This window comes from Jaculus jaculus, chromosome 15 (assembly GCF_020740685.1).
Source record: "Jaculus jaculus isolate mJacJac1 chromosome 15, mJacJac1.mat.Y.cur, whole genome shotgun sequence".
In the NCBI taxonomy this organism is placed as follows: domain Eukaryota; kingdom Metazoa; phylum Chordata; class Mammalia; order Rodentia; family Dipodidae; genus Jaculus; species Jaculus jaculus.
In genome coordinates this window covers 46,851,579-46,876,856 of record NC_059116.1, presented here as the reverse complement: position 1 = coordinate 46,876,856, position 25,278 = coordinate 46,851,579, and the positions used below count along the sequence as shown (strand labels likewise).

The 25,278-nt window shown below is 37.1% G+C and overlaps 1 pseudogene; it reads right to left on the bottom strand.

Moving 5' to 3' along the window:
• Positions 1-359: 359 nt before the first annotated feature.
• Positions 360-7,952, bottom strand: LOC101611807 (annotated as a pseudogene).
• Between the last annotated feature and the right edge of the window lie 17,326 nt (positions 7,953-25,278).

Genomic DNA, 25,278 nt, shown 5'->3' with positions numbered 1-25,278 from the left:
TTGCCAAAATGTGTGCAAATGTGTTTAAAATAAATAACTTTTACAACAATTATTTATTCATTTATTTATATTATATTTTACATTGTCAAAATGTGTTGTATTTCCTCTGTGTCCATCAAGTATCAGATATAATTTTTAACCCTTCCTTTGAAATCTAAGTTTGGAATTTGGTAAGAAAATACAAGAACAGTTGTAACGAAAGCAGTCATTCCTTCTGGGCTTTAGTTCAGGCTATTCATGCCCTTGGGACCAGAAGAATGCTACTCAGCAGAGGTCCCAATGTATGTGACAACTCCTCCCTTAGTGTAAGGAGACTGGTGAAAGGATAGAAGACCTGGCTTTACCCCCCTGTGGACTCCTCATTGCTTGCAGCAGGGGACAACTGTGGTTTTCCCTTGGGGTTTTTCTTTAAGAAAGTCCAGTAATTGAAATTATCCTTTATAGATCCTTCTGGGTATGGTTTTCCATAGTTAGGGGGATTTTCATATGGGGTACATCCAAGCTTGACAAGCATGAGTGAGATCAGTTGACCCCTACAATATCCTGCAAAACCTCTGGAGGGATCTTCCAAACCTGCTTTGGTAGAACCCCCACGTTGACAGGCTTGACAATCTGATCTGCTGATCTCTTCACTTTTAACAGAGACATTCCCTAAACTTTCCCAATTATCACTTTATAATGCAATAGCAAATGGTTCCAGGGAACATGGAAAAGCTTTCAGAGTGTTTCTCTTCACTATTCAGGATATAAGATGAACTGCTTACACTGCACCAGCATGCACTTTTTATAACCAACCTCTATTCACTGGTTATGTGGTCACTATGGCATGGTTCCACTTAGTCAAGCAGTTCTTATAGCTGTTAAGGTTAAATTCAGCTATGCTAACTTCTCTAAAATTCATTGAATGTACTGTCACCAGTCCATCTGGAATTTGGCATTGGGGAATAACATAACAATGTAAGTCAAGGATTTCAGGGCAAAAGGATCTTTAGTAGATAAATAAGGGGCTAACATTCATGCGTGAATGCTTGCATGGTGGAATGTAGCACGTCATTAGTGATGCCAGCCTCCTGTGGACAGATCTTCTATTTAAAAGACCCATGACTTTCTTATTGGTTAGGAGATTTACTCACCTTGAATTCTTATTTAGCTATTACTATAGAATGAACATGAAACATAAGCTGCAGGCAACTGGCTCCTATGACTTAATGGTAGCGTTGTGTGGAAAGCATCAGAGAATAGAGTTCTTATTGTCTTTTAATTATCCATCCATGTTCCATGTTTAAGCTTGGAGACTGAGAATGAAGTTTACCTACACTGCTATTTTGATGCTATCCTATTTTAAATGCACCTGTCTCCCATTGACTGGTGTTCTTGAGCATTTGTTTCCCAGCTGCTGTTACTGTTGGGGGAGGTTTTAGAGTCCTATGAAGGAAGGCATTTGTTGGAGGAAGAGAAACACTAAGTGTTTTTGTTTTGGGGGGGGTGGTCCTTGGGTTTATAGCATGGCCTGGCTTCCATTTCTGCTATGCACACATGCAGCTGCTGCATTCTTCAGCCTCCACAGAGCCCTTACCTTCAGGCCCTCCTATGGCCATGATGAAGAGCATCCGCTCCAACCATGAAATAAATTAGACCAGTATGTCTTAAGTAGCTTCTTGTCATGCATTTGGTCTCGGTGATGAGCAAAGTAGTTAATAGAGACTAGGTCTTCTCTGAAGCCTTGTAAGAGATTGCACAAACAATAGCATTGGCAACAAAAGAGACAGCTCTCTCCATCTATACTTGATTCTAGAGTGAGCTGTGTGGAGTTCAGCTGGAGCAAATCTGGAGCAGTTCCAGGCATAGCACATTCTCCCACTAGTGGAAGTTGGGTGTATGTAAGCATCCTGACAACTAAGAAGATCCTAACCCACAAAAAGAGTCCACTTGAGTTAGTGCTGATTCTGCAAAATACTTGACACACAGTTCTACTCTATCTTATATTCCAGGAATTATCAAAAAATTCTAAGAAAGGGTTTACTGAGAGAAAAAGAGAGGATGCTGTGAAGTGTATTGGTTATGTTGGTCCACTTCCTTTGCTTCAGAGGTCTAAGAACTATTCTCTTTGGGCTGGGGAGAAGTGCTTGTATTTGTAATCCCTGGTTGCCCATGGCAGTGTAAGACCTGATCAAGAGAATCCTGAAGCTCAAGGGTCAGACAATCTGGCCTTCCAAGCAACAAAACAACAAAAAAATAAAAATTCTCTTTCACACGAGCTAGAAGGAGAAGATCAACATGCTGAGGTTGTCTCCTGACCTCCACAAGCATGTTGTGACATGGGTGCCCATACATATACATTCTACTCACACATACACTCAATTGTAATAAAAATTAAAAATAACATATAATAAGAAGATTGATAAATGCTTAGCTAAATTAATCAAAAGATTAAAAAGTCTGTCCTTTTCTTACTCTTTATATTTCCTTCTTTTTGTAAAGTATTCAGCTAACACAGAATCCTGCTGGATTTTGAGAATATCACACTGAAAAGGCATTCCTAATCCTGCCCTCATAGAACTGAAAATTGAGCTTACTTCTTTTTTCATTATACTATTGGAACTCTGACTTTAGACTAACTGTACCTTACAGAGACTTCATGAAGCACTCCACAAGAATAGGAAAGGGGAAATTCAAGTAGGTCTCTGAACAAAAATGGTATCTTTGTATCTTTCCTCCCTCTTTTTACTTCTTTGAACATCTACAAATCATCTGAACCTACGAAGAAGCTCTTTCTTTGAGAAAGAGAATAGAAGTACAAGTGGGTGAATTTATGTTCCTTTTCTGAGTTCTCATTCTTGGCAGGAGGAAGAGATTCTTTCATAAGAAATAGACAATAAACAAATGGCAGTTTTCACGTAGCCTTATTACCTGCTTGATTAGGTCCTAGTACTTTTCTTTTTATTATTCATTCATATGCTCACTCATGCAGTCACTCAATGAACAAGGGTTGGAGACACATAAAAGGAAAGGTACTTCAATGCCTAGTGTTTTGTATGACTGGAGCCAAGTCAAGAATAGCAGTGATGAGCTTTTACTGACTCCATAAATCACTTCCAGGCATTTCAAAACAGAGACCTGTGTTGCTGGGTGTGGTGGTTCACACCTTCAATCCCAGCACTCAGGTGGTAGAGGTAGGAGGATTACCTTGAGTTTGAGGCTGCCCTGAGACTACATAGTGAATTCCAGGTCAGCCTGAGCTAGAATGAGACCCGACCTTGGAAAAAAATGAAAAAAAAAAAAAAAAAAAAAAGAGAGAGACCTGGGCAGGGGGTGGTTTTCTACCTTCCAGTGGACCAAATCTTTATTTAAGTTATATATTAGATAAACAGTTGTTTGTTTGTTTTTTTCACCTCATCACTCACTACAGAATACCTCCTTTTTCTTTTTTTTTAAAAAAACATATTGATAATTTCCACACATATAGACAATATATTATGATCAAGCTACCCTTCCACCACAATCAATTCCCCTCCCTGATGCCTCCTCCAATGAATCTCTTCCTCTTTCCATATCTCTATTCTATTTAGATTCTCCTTTCTTATATAAAGCACAGACTCTCTCAGGCACATATAGATACCACGAAAGACACAACTGGGTAATTCTTGATGCTGTCTCTGTGTTTGGGTTAGTCATTAACAAATGTGAAGAACCTATGCTAGCCTGCAGTGCCATCCTAGGTTCTCCTGTTACCATATAACCAGTTCTAAGAATTCTTGATAAATTCAAAACAATACTTAAGTTTGAGATTCTTTTTTCCTTTTCTTAGCTTGTTATTTTTTACAACCAGAAAAATGAAATCTGACCAAAGATTATAATAACTTTTTTAAAGAATATCAGTGGTAGTAGTACCCTAATACATTCTAATCTTTCAACTGTAATTGGGCACAAAGATGATCAAGCTTTATTTCTTCTTTCTAATTGGCTGTGAACAAGTGCGAGTGTATTCACTAAACCTCACCCATCAAGAGTACCTGTTTTCCCAGAATCACAAGTCCTGCTCATTATCCCAGCCCACCTGATGTGCCCCTTGCCCTCATCTATAACTGCAAAGCCAATTACCTTCACAAATTTTCCTTTAAGTTTACAACTGTAACTCTGAGAAGAAAATACACACATTTACCCATTAAGAGAAATCTTAGTGAAGATCCTACACTTACTCTAAGTCATATTTCTAATGTGAGCCACTCAGTCTGGCTTTTGAATCCCCAGACCTGTTTTTCATGTTCTCTTTAGATTACTGAAATGATGATTTCGTACCATATTTTGTTGTTTGAGATAGGGTATTACCCCAGACCAGGCTGACATGGAACACATTCAGTAGTTTCAAGCTGGCCTCAAAGTCACAGGGATCCTCCTATCTCTGCTTCTCCAGTGGTAGTGTGGGATTTAAGGTTTGAGACACCATACCTTACTTCTTACCTTTTTTTTAAATACAGGATTTGGCTATATATTCTAGATTGGCCTTGAACTCTTGATCCTTCTGCTTTCATTTCCTGGGGATTACAAGTATGAACCACCACATCCCAACTTTGCCTATTTCTTAGGCTACAACAGCTCAGCATGGTCCTATTTCAATAAGTTAAACATTTATTTACTTCTGAGTCTCTTTGAAAGGGATGGGATCATGGCGGTGAGTTTATATTGATAGATAAAATGACTAGTGGCCAACTGGAGATTACTCTTGCTGGATGAACACCACACTATGGTCATGAGCCAGGGAAGGCCAGTGTAGGGAATAATGCCTGTGTCTTGAGAGAGAGTGGGATACTGCTCACATTCTAGGACAGATGCAGTTAACAAGAATGAAATGAACCAAAATCCTTATCAGAGTTTCTCATTCCTCATAAAGAAAAAACAAAGAACAGAACATATTCCCACATCAAGAAGGTGGGGAAACAGGAAGTCATGAAATCAAATTGCACCAAACTGATAAGTTGTTCTGGGCAGGAACAATAAGTACAGATTACAGATTATTTTTATTAATATAGACACTGATGTACAAGTAATTTATTTTTAAAAATTTACGTAACAATCTAAGGGTCAGAGTTTAAAAGCTAAAATATTCTTGAGACATATTCTAAGAACATATGAAAACAGAACAATAACAGTAACATATAAAAGCACATGATATCAGGTATGGTTTGTTGAAGGCTGTTTTCTTTGTACCAGAGATGAGACTCTATAATATCGGCTGCAGGTGAGGGGTTATTTTACAGCTTCTCTTTCTTCCAGAATAACTACAGAGGTAACTAATATCCCCTGTTTTCCCTCATCTTGGCTTTTATGTATGGAAAGAGGAGCAACTGCACCAGGGTGGGGCGTCAGAGACCGATGCCATGAGCTTGCTGAAAGTGATGCACAGGTGTTATCCTGAATATCTATAGCCTCCTGACTCTTGGCTATCTGTTAAGGTGGTAACCTGCATTCTATTCCCTTCTCCACTTTGATGGCCTCCTCCAGTGCAGGGAAGAGTCTGATGGAGCCTCCCCTTTTACACATTCTTCTCAGCAGCCCATGGAACATTCTCTAAAATAGATCATATACTGGGTCACAAAGACTGCCTCCACATATTTAGGAAAATTGACATAATTCCCTGCATGATATCAGATCACAATGCTATATTGCTAGAAATCAACAACAAAAGACCCACCAAGAATCCCAATGGCACCTGGAAACTGAACAGCACAATAAATGGATAGTGGATGAAATAAAAAATGAAATTGCAAAATTCCTGGAATTGAATGACAATGAGAACACATCACACCAAAACATGGGACACAATGAAGGCAGTTCTCAAGGGAAAATTCATAGCACTCAGGGCCTTCATAAAAAAGACAGAAAGATCCCAAATCAATAACCTAACCATCCACCTAAAGGCACTGGAAAAGCAAGAAAATTCCAACCCAAGGAGCTCCAGAAGGAAAGAAATAATTAAAATCAGAGCAGAAATTAATGAATTGGAAACCAAGGAAACAATTAAGGCAATTGACAAAACAAAGAGCTGGTTCTTTGAAAAACTAAACAAGATTGACAAACCTCTGACCAATTTGATCAAGCAAAAAAAGGAGAGGTTCCAAATTAACAAAATTCAAAATGAAAAAGGAGAGATCACAACAGACATAAGTGAAATTGGGAGAATCATTAGGACTTATTTCTAAAACCTCTACTCCATAAAACTGGAAAATGTGGAGGAGATGGATAAATTCCTGGTAAGTGGGAATCTATAGTCCATACATCCCTGTGGGCTTTGCTGGTCACCAATGTTCATTAGATATGGTGGAGGTCCTATTTGGCTTCTCAAACTTCAGCAGTTTCTTTAGGCACAGTTTACCAGAAATTCTATTTATTAACTTCCAGTTTGAAATGATTTAAAAAGCAGACTTCTAGTCTAACTTTGGCTAGCTGGTCTTGTGCCTATGTTCTCCTTCCAGATTTGAAGTCATTGTTGCCTTCAGGACTCCACCACACCTGTCATTAACAACCTCTGCAACATTAGGATCATCAACATTTCATCATAGCAGACAGAGAAGAACAAAAAGCACATCAAAATAGAATGATAGGGCTGGAGAAATTGCTCGGTGCCTAAGGCACTTGCTTGTAAATCCTAAGGACCCAAGTTTGATTACCTGGTACACATGTAATGCCAGTTGTACAAGGAGGTGCAGGCATCTGGCATTCATTTGCATTCTCTCTCTCTCCCTAATAATAAATACATACATAAATAATAAGCACACAAATAAAATATTTAAAATATAGAATAGAGATTAGTTAGAAATCTTCCACTTCTACTCGGTTCAGTGAAAGGGAAATGGGATATTAAAGAAAATTCTGAGAGATTATATTCAAAACACATTATGTAATAGTAAATAGGAAATTAAAAAAAAAATCTGAGAGGGGGAAATGGTCCACTTATATTTTTCAGGGTTGACTTTTGGATACAGTCATTTCTGAGTTAATCATTTTGAAAGTCAACTTCATTGCTTTTATTGTATTTTATTTTTGTTGTGCTAGAGTTACAAAGAGGAATCAATTTACAAGGAAAATTTTCCAAAAGAAAAATTTCAGAATTAGTATGTGTAAATACATATATATATATATATTTTTTTTTTCAGTCACTTAAAGCTTAAGGTGGGGTAAAAGGGCATTAGTATTTTGGTTTAGTGGAAAATAATTGGGAGGTTATTCTGTATTCACCTTAAAAGTGAGACATGATCATGGAGGGGGTAATATTGACTGTTCTATGGGGAAGTCTATTTACTGTATTATGAGGGTATAGTATTTACTGGAGTATGGAGCAAGATTATTCACTGAAATATGGCAATTTACCAATGGCTAAACCACTGAAGAACACAACTGCCTTTCTCCCAGTATGCAGATCAAAACAACAACAAAAACACCCCAAAAGTAAACAAACAACACAAACCAGACATGAATGTAGGATTGGGATTAATTAAGGAAATGGGCTTAATGGAAAGGGGAGGGGAATAAAAGAAGGTAATTGGAGGGTAATAAGACAAAAATACACCATGTACCTGTGTAAAAGTATCAAAAATTAAAATTTAAAAATTAAACTACCTAAATATGATTGGTCCCTGTCCCAGTACTGAAGACTCAATGTATAAAACCAAACATTGAATTAAAATCAGTAAAGAAGTTAATATGAATATTGCTAAAAGTAAACAATCTTCCTCCTGTCATTAAAATATAACCATCCTTTAGGCTTCTGTGCCTGTCCTGTGTGTGTGTGTGTGTGTGTGTGTTTAAGTGCTGTGCATATATTGTCACCACATACTTATGTAGCCTTGAACAAAATACTGCCTGGTATGCCTGGCTTTAAGCTTTACAATATTTTGAATGTGTTCTTCTCTGACTTAATTTTGTTCCATACTGTATTTACTCACCATATCCATATTGTTGCTTAGAGATGTAATTCATTTATTTCTACTTACTGTTCACAGTTTTGTTGTCTTTGCTATTACAAAAATGCTGGATGGCCAGTCTCATGCATGCCTCTTCTTGGATATATACAAGTTCTCTGAGTTATTTACCTAAGAATGAAATTGCATGCTCATTGAGAAGATACAAGTTTAAAGATAATGCCAAATTGTTTCCCAAATTGGTGGGAATAATTTAAACTCCTTCCCCTAAATGGTTTCTGGCAGTGGCTTAGATATACTACATAGGTAATAGAGATAGGTTTGGCTAGATTAAAGCTTTGCCAGAAGCATCACTCTATTTTCTGTTGCTGTAGCAGAATACCTGAGACTGGGCAATTTATAGAGAGCCGTTCTGCTCATATTTAAGAGCATGATGCTGACATCTGGTCTAGGTTTTTGTGGTATACCATGCAATAGGAGAAGAGAAAGGGAGGAGATGCACACACAAGGAAACTCGGGGTGCAGGGTGATTATAACACCCCAGTCTAATGAGGATGCCATCAAGGTAATGGCCCATCCTCACTTTTATAAATGCTTCTAAGGCTCTTAGAAATCCATATGGAACTGTGGTTGACAGAGAACAAGCTTAGTCATACAAAGCACCACAATTTGCATTCAATTCCATAAGTTTTAGACTCCTTAAATTCTATTTGTGAACACTCTTCCCTGGTCCTAGTAAAGAGGCCTTACAATGTGCATATCTGTCCGGGGTGTGGAGGTGGAGTATAGCACCAGCTGTGTCCTGTAAGAAGCATCCTGGTTAGGAAAGAAAGGAGAGTCAGAAGCTCCATTGCATTCCCACTTACCATATGGGGGGCTAGCCAGCAACTGCATTGAAAGAACAAAGTGTAGTCTTTTCCTAACTTAGCTGCCCAAAGATCATGAATTTTCATATTTTATATGGTAGTGGGAAACCCAGGTTTGACTTCTTGGTATAGAACATCTTCATGGTTTATTTAATCATTCATGTTGTAGCTTCACTATCAATAGGTATATTTTTAGAAGGAGGATATATGGGACTGCAGAGATTGCCTGGCAGTTAAGGTGCTTGCCTGCAAAGCCTAAGGATCAGGTTCTACTCTCCATTACCCTTGTAAGCCAGATGCAAAAAGTGGTGCATGGAGTTTGTTTGCAGTGGCTGTTAGCCATGACATGCCCATTATCTCTCTCTATCTGCCTCTTCTTCCCTATCTCTCTCCCTTCACCTCCTCACCTCTCTCAAATAATAAATAAATTATTTTAAAAAAGGAAATAAGGAGCATATATTGTCCTGCTATTGTCAGCTCAATTGTCATGTGTCTGTCTTGCCCCCTTAGCTGTTTTTAGTGCCTGGAGGGCATGAACACTGCCTGTATATCTTCTCCAGGGTACAAAAGTGTGTGTGTGTGTGTGTGTGTGTGTGTGTGTGTGTGTTTGTGTATGCACACAAGTTTATGTGGGTTCACATGCATGAAGAGGACAGAGAACAACCTCAGGTGTCATTTTTTCTGGCACTGCCAACCTTTTTTGAGACATTATCTCCCACTAATCTGGAACTTAACAAGTGGGCTAAAACTGACTGGCCAGCAAGCCCCAGGATTTGTCTGAGATTACAAGTGCATCATTATACCAGCTTTTGCATGTGGGTTCTGTGGATCAAGCTCATGTCCCCAGTCTTACAAGGCAAGCAGTCTAACAACTGAGCTCATCTCCCCAGACTTCATAACAGTATATTTACACATAAAGGTACTCAACTAAAATCTGATGCTTGCCTGACTACTGTTTAGCAGATAAATTAAATCTGAAGGAAGTTTTAAAGGTAACTGTTTTCCAAAGTCTAGGTGTATTGGAATTTTGTCATTATATTTTTCCTAATTTTATTATTCCTTTGGAGGACAGATTGATAGAAATCTGGGATCAACAGAATATATGTATATATATATATATATACACACACACACACACACACATATATATATACCTCAGAGCCCATACAAAAAGGTGTCTGCCACTCAGGGTTGTAAAACAGTTAACTTGGATGTGAGAGAGTCATGGGGACAGGTAGGGCAGAAGGATTGCACCATAGGCAAAAAGCAGATAGCCTGAACACAGTCTCCTAGGGACACATGAGCACTTTGAGAAAGAGGAGCTTTCTCAAGATGGAGAGTCATGAAAGCGGGATTAGAGAGAATCGGGAGATAAATGAGTGAAGATATTTATCGATGAAACATGCGTAGAACTAAGTGTGGAAGTTAAAGCAGCAGAAAATGAGGTCCAGGAGAGGAAAACCAGGGGAGAGGCAGCATGTGTCAAGAGAGGAGGAGTGTGCAGGGAATGTACATGAAGGCAGAGCTGTGGTTGACAGTCAAAACAAGGATAGGGACAGAACTGGAGCCATTGCACAAAACTGCTTCTAAAAGACACTGGGGCCTGGCCCTGGGCCCTGATGCCAGTATTATGTTGTGAGCCTCAAAAATTGTCCCTTGGGGAATATAAGCAAGTTCTGTCTTTATATAATATTGTCAAGCTAATTTTCTGAACACTATAGGTGCCTAGTGAATGTCCAGATACTTGGGCAGCTAAAAGAATGACCATATGGAGGCTTCTCTTCTTCCTTCTTCCTTTTTTTTTGGTTAAGTTTCTTAGTTAACTAAGTTTCCAAGTAACTAAGACTCATTGCATGCTAATTTTCAGAAACCCATAGAAAATCATAAATTTTAACCATAGCAAGAGAGGGACATAACTTCTAATAGAATTTATGGTGTTTCTGTTTTATCTTATAGGTTTTATTCAAAGCAATTTTGTCTGCTTGGGTTCATGAGGATGGAGATCCTATGGAAAGAAGAAAGTTATGGAGAACAGGAATAAACAGAAGATGTGGACTAGTCCTCTGATCACATGGATGTAAGAGTCACTTTGCTTTTAGTTTTCTATTGCTTTGTAATAAATTACTCTTAAGATTTCAAGTCTGAAAGTCTACATCAGCTTCCTGTGGGCATATATGTCTCATAGTCTAGAGGGATATACATGTTTTACTTTCTCTGTTGTTTTATCTTTGAATATATTTTTTAATTGGAATTAATTTCAATTAAACTTTTTTCTAACTGAATAATCCCAACATTCAGGAGTGGTAAAAATATTTTGTGTTCAAGGCCAGCAAAATTCTGCCTCAAAAGTAATATAACCACTAATAACCGACACATGGATGAATACATACACTTGTTGGAGCCAGAAAGATTGTAATTAATATGGTAGGAATCCCTATGATGACATTACTCTCATTTCTGTGACTTCAGCATGGGGGACATTTATCCTCATGGGCCTCTTATTATTCATAGATCGAGGCTTAACTCTCTAACCAGGAACAACAGCTTTCCCAGAGCATAAGTGGGACATTCCCTTACTTTTTTTTTTTTTTTTTTCTGGTTTCAGAACTCAGCCAGGTTATTTCACTTCCTCTGAGTTAGAAAAACACAACTTAAAAGTCCAGGCTAGGGCAAGGGCTAGAAACATGGATTCCCTGTCTTATTGGGGGAGCTTTGAGAAACACTGTGGCTGAGATTTACCCACCCACTCCTTGCATTCATCACTGATTAGGGATGTGCTTCAACCTCACTATTTCCACTTTACATTCCCTCAATCTTGCAAAAACAAGTGCAGATACTTTTAGTTAAGACCCTGGGCTCTATAACACTTGTGTCACCCAGAGCAATGAAGAAGGAATTGTTAAGGCTACCAAGAAGACTGTGACATTTCAGCAAGGAGCACATTAAGTTAGATGCCAACTAATATCTAAGAAACATCATAATATTTGTCAAAGAAGTGATAAAGGAAAAACCACGGGATAGCAGTTTTCCCATTTCAAACTTCAGATTGTTCTAGAACACCATAGAAGCAATCAACTCTTAGGGTTTTTGTGACCTCTTTAGACACTGCATGAAAACTATAGGGAGCCTCAGCAAACAAAGGCTTTTACTCTTATTTTTAGTATTCTTATAAATATAATCTACCTATCTTAGGCATCATTCTTGTTACATTTATTCACTTATGTTTTATAATTTTTTATATAAAGAAATGGGTTTCATTGTAACATTTTCATACACATACATTGTTGTATTTTGTCTTCATTCCACCCCTAGTTACTTGCAATATCACTCCACTCCTCTTCTCTCTTCCACTTATTGGTCTCCTTCCTCCACCCAAATATAGCCTCATCTTCTGCATTCTCAACATACACATTCTCATTACTGTCTTACGTTCTCCATACTCCTTCCTTTAAACTACTTTCTACTCTCTCATATTCTGCACATGAAGGGAAATATGTAATGTTTTCCTGAGCCTGGCTTATTTTGCTTAACATAACAATTTCCACATCCATCCATTTTCTAAGAATGCCATAATTTCCCTCTTTTTTATACCTGGGTAAAATTCAATTATGTACTTTTATCCCATTTTATTTACCTATTATGCTCATCAGGAGATGAATACATAAAAATGCAGTATATAATATTATCATTAGGAGTAGTGTAATGTTAACTTCACAAGAGTAGGTATTGTTTCTCTTTGGTTTGAACAACGTTTAGAAACTTTATCTATTGTACAGAAGGTTCTCAATAGTTATTTGTTGGTTGAATTAAGTAAAACACACCTGAAAGGCTCTATCATTACATCACATTAGTTACTATGTCTCCATTAGAATAAGCTATGAAAAGATCCTCTTTGTTCACCTTTTTTTTTTTTTTTTTTTTTTTGCATGTGTATGTATGTGGTGCTCTTGAGTGAATGTTTGAACATGTGTGTGGTGTGGCTGTAAGTATGTGGGGGTGTATTTGGAGACCGAGAGCCAATGTCTTCCTCAATTGTTTGTACCTTATTTTTTGGATATAGGGTACCTCACTAAATCTGGATCTCAATAATTCAATGGGACAAACCAGCTGGCCTGGTATACCCAAGAGATTCTCCCATCTCTGCCTCCCCAGTGCTAGAATTATAGGTATGCACACCATGTCCAGGTTTTACTTGGGTTCTGAGGATCTAAATTCAGATCCTCATGCTTGTGCAGCAAACACATTCACCATTGAGCCATCATTCCAGTCCCACATCATGCAAGTGTTACATATGCTGTTTATGTGATTTTAGTAATGAACTCTGGTATTTTATATGAATAATACAAGACTGATGCATGGTCTCAGGGCTTGCAAGCCTTATAGAATCAATAATAAATGGAAAAATAAGAAGTGTTTGCTTTCTGTCAATTGAAAGCCCCTCATATGATTTGAGGAACAGTTTGGTTTTGATATCTTATAGAACACAAACCTGTGGTGACCTTGGTGACTCAAAATAGATAGCTGAGATGTTGGCAGAATGTAAGAAGCTGTAATGCTGGGAATAGACAAGGTTTTTGTAGGGGCGGGGGTAATAGATATACAGAGCAGGCCAAAGGCAGAGGAAAGATTGGAGAAAGGGACTGGGGTCTGCATGTTGAGATTCAGTGTCAGGAGCTACTGAGCACTGTTGAGAATAAAGAACATTATTACCAGAAGGATCTGGGCTACATAGAGTTGGGTTGCTCTGAATATCAGGAACTAAGATCCATCTGAACCCATGACCCTAAACTCCTAGGTCATACCTATAGCTCTCCAGGGCTTAACCTCCACTCTAATCTATTTATTGTTCTAGTTCCCAATTAAAGCTGCAGTGATTGAACTAGGTGTCTCTGGTAGGTGTAAAATTATACAAAGTTTGTGGTAATTGATGATTATTATGATAGCTGTGAGGCATTAATGACACCAGAAAGAGCAATATAGTGTCATCATTATATCTTTGTAACAGCATGAGGGGTCATGTAGAAATACAGCATGTGCCCTAATGATAGCTCCTGTAATTGGGATATAGTAGGTATTTTAATAATGGATCAGCCAAGGAAGAAAGCGGAAAGTGTCCAAGAAGATAGATGAAGTTGAAAGTTGCTATAAATCTGGGTAGGTTTCAGGGGAAAATAATCACATCAGCCTACAGGATGTTCTAATCAGTACCAAACATCCACAAAATGCCAGGGATGGGCAGCAGTATTGCCTTCACTTCAAAGGTTTGAGGAATGAGGCATTAGGACTTCTCTCTAGATCCAGGGGCACTCTAGGGGTCACTAACATAGCCATCAGCCATTTAATGCACAAAAGATAGTGCTTATAATCTCGGTTGTAATTTATTCTTATTAGATACATCAGGATAATTCTAGTTAAAAGTTATAAACATCCCAGGACTTATAAGTCTGAAGCAAGGGGATCATGAATTCCAAGCCAACCTGGGATACACAGCCAGACTTTATCTCAAAATAATACAAAATACAAAACACAGCACCAGATATTTTACCAAGTTACTTTAAAATCTATTTTAGGATTATATTAATAATATTAATGTTAATGTTCTCAAAAAAATTGATGTATTTGATATTCCCAAACAGAATAAACAAATTTTAAGTTTTATTAACATTTTCTGGCAAGTTCTGAGGTATGTATACTAAAAATATATGTAAACGATATTAAATACATTTTCAAAAATGTGTAACATGAAGGTACTCAGTGATTTTCCAAGTACTAACATACATTTAACAACTTTAATAATTTTAATGATTAATATCAATGCAAGATAAGCAAATGAAGGAAAACAAATGGCATTAGGACTTGAAAGAAGTTTTTTTAAGATTAAAAGAACTTTATTATTAATAATTATTAACAACATTTGGATACATCATATGATGGTACCCTCTTTTCCCTCATCCTTGCACCCAATCTGTTGGAGACACTCCTCGGTAGGTTTGCAGGTATTTCTCATGTGGTTGTGGTTTATGTACTGTAGAAGAAACAGTTATTTTTGGAGGGAAGGGAATGCTTCTGGGCATGATGTCTCTTACAATCTCTCCAGCCCTTCTTCAACAAAATTCTCTGAGTTGTGCTAGGTGAGTTTTAAGTCTACTTGGGAGCCTCTGGATCTCTGCTTTGGTAGGTGTTGAGTTTCATCAGAGTCTGTCTTCTATACCCTGGTACTGATTACCAGGTTCAGCATGGAATAAACACTCATGCTCATCTCCCCAGTTCCTCTGTGGTTTCAACTGTGGCTTGGCTAAAGTGTGAGGGGTAGTTTATCTCTTAGGGTCTCACTACTTTATGAAAAAAAAAAAAAGAATAGATCCTCCAATGGAGAATGAAGTCAGTGTAGTTTAATTGGGATAAGCATTATTAATTTAGGGAGAATTTGATGTATGCAACCTTTCTTTTATGTAAAAACCAGTGAGAGCTTGACTAGAGAACATAATATTTGTCTTCATAGGATTCTGATCTGGTTCCCAATTCCAGATATGGGCTTCTTTATACTGAGAGGATCTCTTATCCAATCAGAAAACGATTGGTTACCCACTGAGGCTGTGTGCCACTATTGCACAGGTGTATAGATCCTGTCAGGGTGTTTGTTTCTGAGTCGCTTCAACCTATGGTTGCTCAGACTGTTGTTGGGCTCTTTCACTCAGTAGCTCATGTAACACTATTTTTTTTAACACTAGACAAGCTAAGTAAGTGTCTGGAAACAGGCTTTCTTCTGAATTCCAGCCAGGTCTCCCTGTGCTTTGTTTCGGCAGCATATGGTATTTTCAGAAGTAGGGTTTTAGCTTTTGCCTCAGGCAGGTAATCAAGTGCTTTGACAGAAAGCAGTAGGTCAGTCCAATAAATGGCTACCCACACTGAGCTGTGTATTGAAGAAGACTACAGTAGGACCATTCAGAGAGATAAATCAAAGGGCAAAGAACTGAAAGATTAATTCTCAAAATAGAAATGCCATACCATAGACAAACACACACACACGCGCGCGCGCGCTATATAATGCTATATAATATATGTTTATAATATATTCTGATTGTTTTAAATGGAAAAATGAAAATTGAAAGATATCACCATTGTTTAGATAACAAAACATGATAATCTAATAGTTGAAAACTTGAGGGAATAATTATTAATTTCTCTTTGCTTACTGAAAATTACAAGATGCTTTGTGGAATTTTATTTATTACTTGTGAAATTGATGGAAAATTTGATGTTCCTCCTGACGGAAATGTCTATTTATTGTAGCACACCTGTAATTTTCTCCCCTGTTGTGAAATTTACCACCATGTGCATGCAGGTAGTGTCACTACACACTGTGTAAAGAAGTTTCTAGTCATCCAATCATAAGTATATGCAGCAAACACAGGTGCACCACAGCTTAAGAGACAAAACATACTTGAAAACAACATAATCATACATGGGGGGCTTTCATACTCCACTATAAACAATAGACAGATCACCCAAACAGAAAATCAACAATGAAATAATAGAGTTCAACACCACCATAGGTCAACTAGACCTAACAGACATCTACAGAATTTCCCACCCCAGTTCTACAGAATATACATCCTTCTCAGCAGCCCATGGAACCTTCTCCAAATAGACCATATATTAAGCCATCAAAAATGCCTCCATAAATTCAAGAAAATTAATGTAACTTCCTGAATTGTATCAATTGATGTAACTTCCCACATGCTTTAAATTAACAAGAGACACATCAGGAACTCCATCAGTTCCAGGCAACTGAACAATACACTTTAAACAACGAAAGGGTTGTAGAAGAAATCAAAACAAAATTGGAAAATTCCTAGAATTGAATTATAATGAAAACACAACTTACCAAAACTTGTGGGACAGAATGAAAATAGTCCTAAAAGAAAAATTAATAATGCCAAATGCCTTCATAAAAAAGATAGAGAGATCCCAAATTAATAACTTAATGTCCATCTAAAGGCCTTGGAAAAACAAAAAGAATCCAACCCTAAGAAATCCAGATGGAAAGAAATAATCAAGATCTGAGCAGAAATTAATAAATTGGAAACTAAGAAAACAGTGAAAAAATCCATGAAATTAAGAGCTGTTTCTTTGAAACAATAAACAAGATGGTCAAGTAAAAAAAAGAGAAGCCTCAACTTAACAAAATCAGAAATGAAAAAGAAGAGGTCACAACAGACATCAGTGAAATTTGAAGAATTGTCAGGACATACTTTCAAAACCTCTACTTCACAAAATTGGATAGTCTGGAAGATATGGAAGAGTGTTTTTTTTGCCTATTTATTTCCTTATTTATTTATTATTAGCAACTTCCATGATGTTAAACAATACCCCATGGTAATTACCTCCCTCCCTCCACTTGCCCTTTGAAACTCCATTCTCTGTCATATCCCTACCTCCTCTCAATCAGTCTCTCTTTTATTTTGATGTCATGATCTTTTCCTCCTATTATGATAGTCTTGTGTAGGTAGTATCAGGCACTGTGAGGCCATGTATATCCAGGCCATTTTTAATCTGGAGGAGCACACTGAAAGGATTCCTATATTTCCTTTGGCTCTTACATTCTTTCCGCCACCTCTTCTGCATGGACCCTGAGCCTTGGAAGGTATGATAGATATTGCAGTCCTGAGCACTCCTGTCACTTCTTCCTAGCACCATGATACCTTCTGAGTCATTCCAAGGTCATTGCCATCTGAAAAGAGAAAGTTCTCTACCAAAAGTGAGAATTGCATTAATATATAGGTATGAACATTAAGAGAAGTGCTTACTGGGCATTTTGATGAACATAGTATATACATTTAGACAGACAGCAGCAGATGTAACACCCCCTAGGGCTCATGACTACCCCTGTTTTAGGTTTTCAGTATCAGGGATGTATTCCCTCCTATGGAGCAGGCCTTCAGTCCAATTAGCGGGCAGTTGGTTTCCACCATGACAGATGTGCCACTATTGCACCCATTGGCTCATTTGGCCTGGTGGGCAAAATATAAGGCATATAGTGCCCACTGTTGAGTATCTTCACTGGGGATTTCTCTCTCCCATTGAACTACATGCAGAATGCCTTCTTCTAGCTTTCTGTCAGTAGGTCTACATGGAGGAGGTTATCAGCTCAGTTCCAGCAGGATTTCTCATTGGCCTAGCATCTCAAGTATATTGGGGTCTTCAGCATTAGAGTCTTACCTTCTATTCCTGGTGAGGAACCAAGGGCCTCAGCAATGACCTGTAATGTTTTGGGGGCATCAGGGACCTCCTTGGCCAACAACTCACTGGAAGGTATTCCATCCCTGGCACTGAAAATTTTCTAGGAAGAATCTATGGCTCCTGAGTATTCTATTGTCCAAAAAATTTGGTTTCCATATGATTTATTTATATCCTCTTAGATTTTGACTAGCCTTCCCTCTGCCTTTTCTTTACTCAGTCTCTTTCCCTGACCTCACTTGGGCCTTTTCACCCACATTAATCTATTCTTCTACTTACATATATACAATACCATCCTATTAAGTACCCCTTCCCTTTCTCTCTCTTCCCTCAATATCTCTTTTCTAGCTTACTTGCCTTTGCAACTGACTTTTCTTCCTATTCAAACAGAAGTCCAGTCATCTGTAGCTATGATATTACCTACAAAACTAAACTCAGGGGCTGGAGAGATGGCTGAGCGGTTAAGCGCTTGCCTGTGAAGCCTAAGGACCCCAGTTCGAGGCTCAGTTCCCCAGGTCCCACGTTAGCCAGATGCACAAGGGGGCGCATGTGTCTGGAGTTCGTTTGCAGAGGCTGGAAGCCCTGGCGCGCCCATTCTCTCTCTCCCTCTATCTGTCTTTCTCTCTGTGTCTGTCGCTCTCAAATAAATAAATTTAAAAAAATTAAAAAAATAACTAAACTCAGAAAAGATTAATTTCCTAAACAAACCTATCATATCCATTGAAATTGAAAAGATAACAAAAACCTTCCCCCAAAGAAAAGTCCAGGACCAGGTGGCTTCTTAGCTGAATTGTATAAAACCTTCATCAAAGAACAGAACCTAGTTTTTTTTTTTTCTCAAACTATTTCACATAATTAGAGTGCAAAGAATCCTCCCCAACTCCTTATATTAAGTTAGCTTCATTCTAACACCAAAACCAGACAAAGATACAACATAAGAACTACAGGTCTATATCCCTGATGAATTTAGATGCAAAGATCCTGAGCAAAATCCTCTCAAACTGAATTCAACAACATATCAAAAGCATTTTCTATCTAACTTGGTCAAATATGTTTTATTCCAGGAAAGCATGAATGGAAAATGGTCAACATATTATACCACATAAATAAACAATCACAAGAGCACATGGTCATCTCAATTTTTGCAGAGAAAGATTTTGTAAAAAATACACCACCAATTCATGATCAAAATTCTGGAGAGAATAGTAATGGAGGGTTTGTATCTCCACACAATTAAGTCCATAAAAAGTAAATAATACTTAATATGGAAAGACTCTAGGAGTTCCCATTGAGATTGATAACAAGACAGGGGTGCTCACTATCATCATTACACTTCAACGTAGTACTAGATGTCCCAGCCCAAGCAATAAGACAGGAGAAAGAGATAAAAGGTATACAAATTGAATAGGAAGAAGTCAAGTTAGCTGTATTTGCAGATGGTATGATACTATATATATGTTACCTGAAAGTCTCCATCTCAAAATTTCTACAGGTGATTAATTCCTTCATAAATGTGGTAGGATACAAATTCAAAACATGAAAATTAGTAGCCTTTCTACATGCAAAGGACAAATATACAGGTTAAGAAATCAATGAAGCTGTCCCATTTTCAATAAGACCAAAAATTTAAATATCTTGGAATGATACCAACCTAGGATGTGAAAGACCTATGACATGCAAACATTAAGAAAAAAAGCTCAAGAAAGAAATGGATGAGGACTTCAGAAGATGGAAAGATCTCCCATGTTCCTGATTAGGAAGAATTAATATTGTGAGAATGAAAATTCTACCAAAAGCAATACACAGATTTAATGTTATACATTTGAAGCTCACCATACTCCTCCAGTTTGCAATTTTATTTCACTTGCTAAGCTTTGGAATATTCAACCAAATATCTTTTTTTTTTTTTTTTTTGGAAATTGCATTGTTTCCCCTTTGAAACTTAGGTTTCTGAAACTATGTTCATCTTAAAAATATATTTTACTATCCATGGTTCATGCTGATTAACTTTCTACTGAAATTCGAAGTTGTCTCTTCTTTTCCCAGGCATTTTCATTTCAAGGCTAAGCCCAGGAATAAGTTTTATTGTATTTTTATTTTTCATACATTTCTTGATGGTTTAGGGTTGAAGAATTTTATATTGTTCTCACTTTTTTAATGATTGTTATTATTATTGTTATTAACAAAACATTTCTTTTGGATTCATATTTGTTGGTACCCTCCTTTCCCTCATCACTGCACCCATTCCATTGGGGATGCTCTTGAGTAGGATTACAGGTATTCCCCATGGGATTGTAGTTTATGCATTATGGGAGCAGTAGTCAGTTATTTTGGGGGTAATGGAATGCCTCTCGGCATGATCTCTCAACCTGTGGCTCTTACAATCTGTCTAACCCCTCTTCTGCAAAATTTCCTGAGCCACGGTGGATGAGTTTTAAGTCTACTTTGATGGTAAGCTCTTAAGAGCTTCTGGATCTCTACTTTGGTAGGTGTTGAGTGTCCTCAGGGTCTGTCTCCAATACCATGACACTGATTGTCTGGAACAGAATGGAATCAGCATTCTTGCTCATCACCCCGTCCCTCTCTGGATTCAGCTGTGGTATAAGCATTATTAATTTAGAGAGAATGTATGTAACCTCTTTTTTAGCCAAACACTATTGAAAGCTTGACACTGGAGAACATAATCTTTGTCACCATAGGATTCTGATCTGGTTCCCAATTCCAGACATAGGTTACTTTACCCTGAATGGATCTCTGATTTTTTATCCTGCCATTTTACTTACAGAATTAGGCACCTTTAGAAATTTTGTATGGAGACTTTCCAGTCACTTATATATAGGATCATGAAGAACATGTCATCTGCAAACAGGGCTAACTTGATTTCTTTCTTTCCAATTTGAATCCCTTTTATTTCTTTCTCCTGTATTGTTGCATAGGATAATACTTCTAGTACTATGTTGAAGAGCAGCAGAGAGAGTGGACACCCATGTCTTCTTCCTGATCTCAATGGGAACTCCCCAAGTCTTTCCCCATTAAGTATTATGTGGGCTTTGTGTGCTTTATATATACCCTCTATTGTGTACAGGCCTATTCTCTCCAGTGTTTTGATCATGAAGTGGCATTATATTTAATCAAAGGTCTTCTGTGCATCAATTGAGATGTTTAAGTTTATTTAGGTGGAGTATTATGTTGACTGATTTCCATATGTTGAACCATCTCTGCATCCCAGGATGAAGCCTACTTGATCAAAGTGGATAATGCTTTTGATGTGTTATTGAATTTGGTTTGTGAGGATTTTGTTCAGAATCTTTTCATCCAAATTCATCAGGGATAAAGGCCTATAGTTTTCTTTTCTTGTTACACCTGTCTGGTTTTGGTATTAGCTTCATAAAAGGAGTTGGGGAGGATTCCCTCTTCTCTGATTATATGAAACAGTTTGAGAAAAACTGGTTTCAGTTCTTCAATGAAGATTTGCTATAATTCAGCTAAGAAGCAATCCAGTCCTGGAATTTTCTTTCTGGGGAGGTTTTGATTACATTTTCAATCTCCATGGATGTGAAAGATTTGTTTAGGAGATTCATCTGCTCTGTGTTTAGTTTTGTAGGTGGTATGTGTCTAGGAATTCATCCACTTCTTTCAGATTATCCAATTTTGTGGAGTAGACATTTAGGAAATATGCCCTGATGAATTTTCAAATTTTACTGATGTCTGTTGTGACCTCTCCTTTTTCATTTCTGATTTTGTTAACTTGAGACTTCTCTTTTTTTGGCTTGATCAAATTGGCCAGGGGTTTATTAATCTTGTGTAGTTTTTCATAGAACCAGCTCTTTGTTTTAGAGATTTAAAAAATTACTTTCTCAGCTTCCAATTCATTAATTTCTGTTCTGATCTTGATTATTTCTATGTGGAGCTCTTAGAATTGGTTTCTTCTTGTTTGTCCTGTGCCTTCAAGTAGACAGTTAAATTATTAATGAAATCTGGCTAGAGAGATGGCTCAATAGTTAAGGTATTTGGCTGCAAAGCCTAACAACCTGGGTTTGATTCCCCAGTACCCACATCAAGCCAGATGTACAAAATGGTGCATGAGTCTAGAGTTCATTTCCAGTGGCTAGAGGCCCTGGCATACCCATTCTTTTTGTCTCTCTTCTCTATATATTTCTTTGCTTACAAATTAATGAATAAAAATATTTTTTTAAAAAAGAAATTTATTATCATTTAGTTTCTATTATTAAGTATTAATAGACAATAAATAATATATGCTCTGTTGTTGTTGGTTTGAATAATCTATTAACTTTAAAATGTAAAAAATCATTTCAAAGAGCTTTTCTACACTTAATGAATTTCTTCTTGTTCCATATATCATTTTGCAAACATGTTCAACCTTCATGTAATAATTATATATGTTTTACTATTCCAGCATTTTCATGTTTTATTTATGCATTTTGAAGAAATTTGTGAGCATGTGCATTCATGAAGTTAGGTCTTCTATTGACTTGATTTATAAAATTTATATCATTTATGAAAGAAAATTCTTCTTGGCAACATTTTCATTCATTTGCAAGGAGAGGGCAGTGAATGGAAGAGGAGAAAAGAGAAAGAGAGAGAGTGTTATAATGGCTGCTCCATAGTCTCTTGCCACTGCAAATGTACTCCAAATGCGTGTGTAACATGAAGCATCTGGTTTTAAGTAGCTACTGGGGAATAAAACCTGGGAAATAAAGTTATGTAAGCAAGCACCTTTAACTGCTGAGCCACCTCTTCATTTAGCCCATATTACTTTATAATTCATGTGGGCTTCTCAAAAATGCCCTTCATTATATCCATCTCAGTATAACCAATCTCTTTATTTGAAGAAATTACAAAATTCCCACTTAATAAAATTATTAGCAATCAGGTTAAGTTTGCTATCTATTGTTTTCATTGGCCCATCGGTCTTGGTTCTGTTCCTTGGTGGTCCTGATTTCTTTTGATGCTTTTTTATTTAATTTTGTATTTAAAGCTGAGACTTCTGGTGTGTGTCACCATGCCAGTAGATTCCTGGCTATTTAACACTAGAGGCATGATCCAGTCCCTACTACTTCATATGAACAGAAATAGAAGAAATAAGACATATAAATGAGTAAATTGAAAGTATTTAATAAAATTTTGCTTTACACAATTTTAAAATTTTATATAGGGAATAGGGTCTTCCTTTACAGTATGAAGCTCTGATATAAAAAGGGTGAGACATGCATATTCCAAACTATTTATCTATGAAGCAAATAATGTTAATTATATTTTGTGAACTGATGTACACATTGGATTCTTTGTTCCTTATTCCTTCTTAATTTTTTTCTTCCTTCCCACTCACGCATTTACCTTAGGCAGCCTGTTGCACATGCATACTAGCTCTACAACAGAGCCTCTAGCTCTTCCCTATACATTGCTAGTCTGTTGTCAGGGATGAGTAACATGGTGAAGTGGTTATGAACAATGGTGAGGCTGTCAGCTAGGTACGATGGTATAAATCTTTAAAACCAGCACTGGTGAAGGGGGACTGAGGCAAGAGTCAGAGTTGAGACTGGTTACATAGTGAAAGTGAGTATAGCTCAGACTATACAATGATACCCAATTTCACCCCTTACCTTCCAGAAAAGAATGGTTTACATGGTTTTTGTGTCCATTGTATACTAAGAATGACTTGGATTTATAAAATAAATGCCTTCGTTTTTTACATCTTATAAAATCTTATAAAATTAATTTAATAAGACTAAAAAGTAAAATTAAAAATACAAAATTATATGTATACTCATATACACATATATAAAAACTCTAAAATAGGAACTTTTATAAGATGGTTAATTAAAACCATAACTGAAATTGCTTTTTTCCTTCAGTGTATACTCATTTAGTAAAACAATAGTCTAAGTAATGCAAGTATTTTGCATATGGATGTTATGAGTATGTATGTAGGAGAGAAAGAAAATTTATAAGAATCTATGTGGACCTTTGTGACTATTTTTTGTGACTTTTTTTAAACCAAACTTCATCCATTGAAATATTGCCCAATTTTAAAAAAAAGTTAAATTCAATGTAAGCCACTTTGGAAACCATATTAAATACATGCAAATATGTAAAACACTCAGTCATTGACAGTAATACCAATTAAGTAATGTTAGGTTTCTGCTTCCTTCATGTGACTAGTCATAAATATGAGTGACATTGTCTTTCTTGGAGTAATTTCCCAACCTGTACAGCTTATTATGTTAGAGTCTCAAAAGAGAGACATTTTAGGCTTAATAGAAGTGGGGGATGATGACAAAGGAAATATACTTGTTGGTCTCAGGTACTTTGACTCAGAAGGATAGGTAGCATGAAAATTAGAGAACTAAGCACAGAGTATATGGCTAAAGATTGACTGGAATATTCATAACCCCAAAGTGACTACTCCTCACCCTGCTCATGAGGACCCTCAGTAGATGGGGCAAGGGAGGCAGGAAGTAAGAGTATAATCTAGTGGAAATAAGGCAAATCCACAATTTACACATTAAAATTCTTATTAAAATTTACTAGTAAGAAATTAAACATAAAATTTTACAAGGAGAGCCTTAAAGTGAAACTTTTCACATTGCAGTTTCTTATAAATGATAGTAAATTTTCAATGATTTAGTTTTTTAGAAAGCTACATTTTAATCACATATTTACTCTGTCTGGTCTATGAAAACAAGAGTTGAGTATGCATGGAAGTATACCATATAGTTTCAGCAGTCCCATTTTATCTCCTTTTTGATAGGACTGAGCTGATATTTTAATACTTTCTAGGTCTCATTAAATTTCCAGGGATTACCATGGTGTTAACAAACTAGTGATGCATCTCCTTCTAGGTACTCTCAAAAGATGTGCTTCTCAGAGCTGTACTGCATGTGGGCTTTCCCAAGGTGTGGGATGAGCAACTTTGTTTTTTTGCAGTTCTGTATGACTTGATGACTCTCAATCTCTGACCCTCCACCCTCTCAGTGCTGATCAATGTCCATGCTTCTTGAAGGTCAGGGCTTCTGCAGACTGCCTGGATTAAGGTCTTGATGTCAGAGCCTGTTATCTGCTGCAGAGCCCCTAATGCCATTAGCAAGAAAATGAAAGAAGCTTCCAAACAACCTTCAGATCGATGCTAACATTATAACTTCCAGCAGCTGCTGCCCAGCTTCTTTATTTGTTAAGACCTCCTACTGTGTAGAACTTTTTTTGACTCCAGTTTAATTCTGCCAATTTGACAG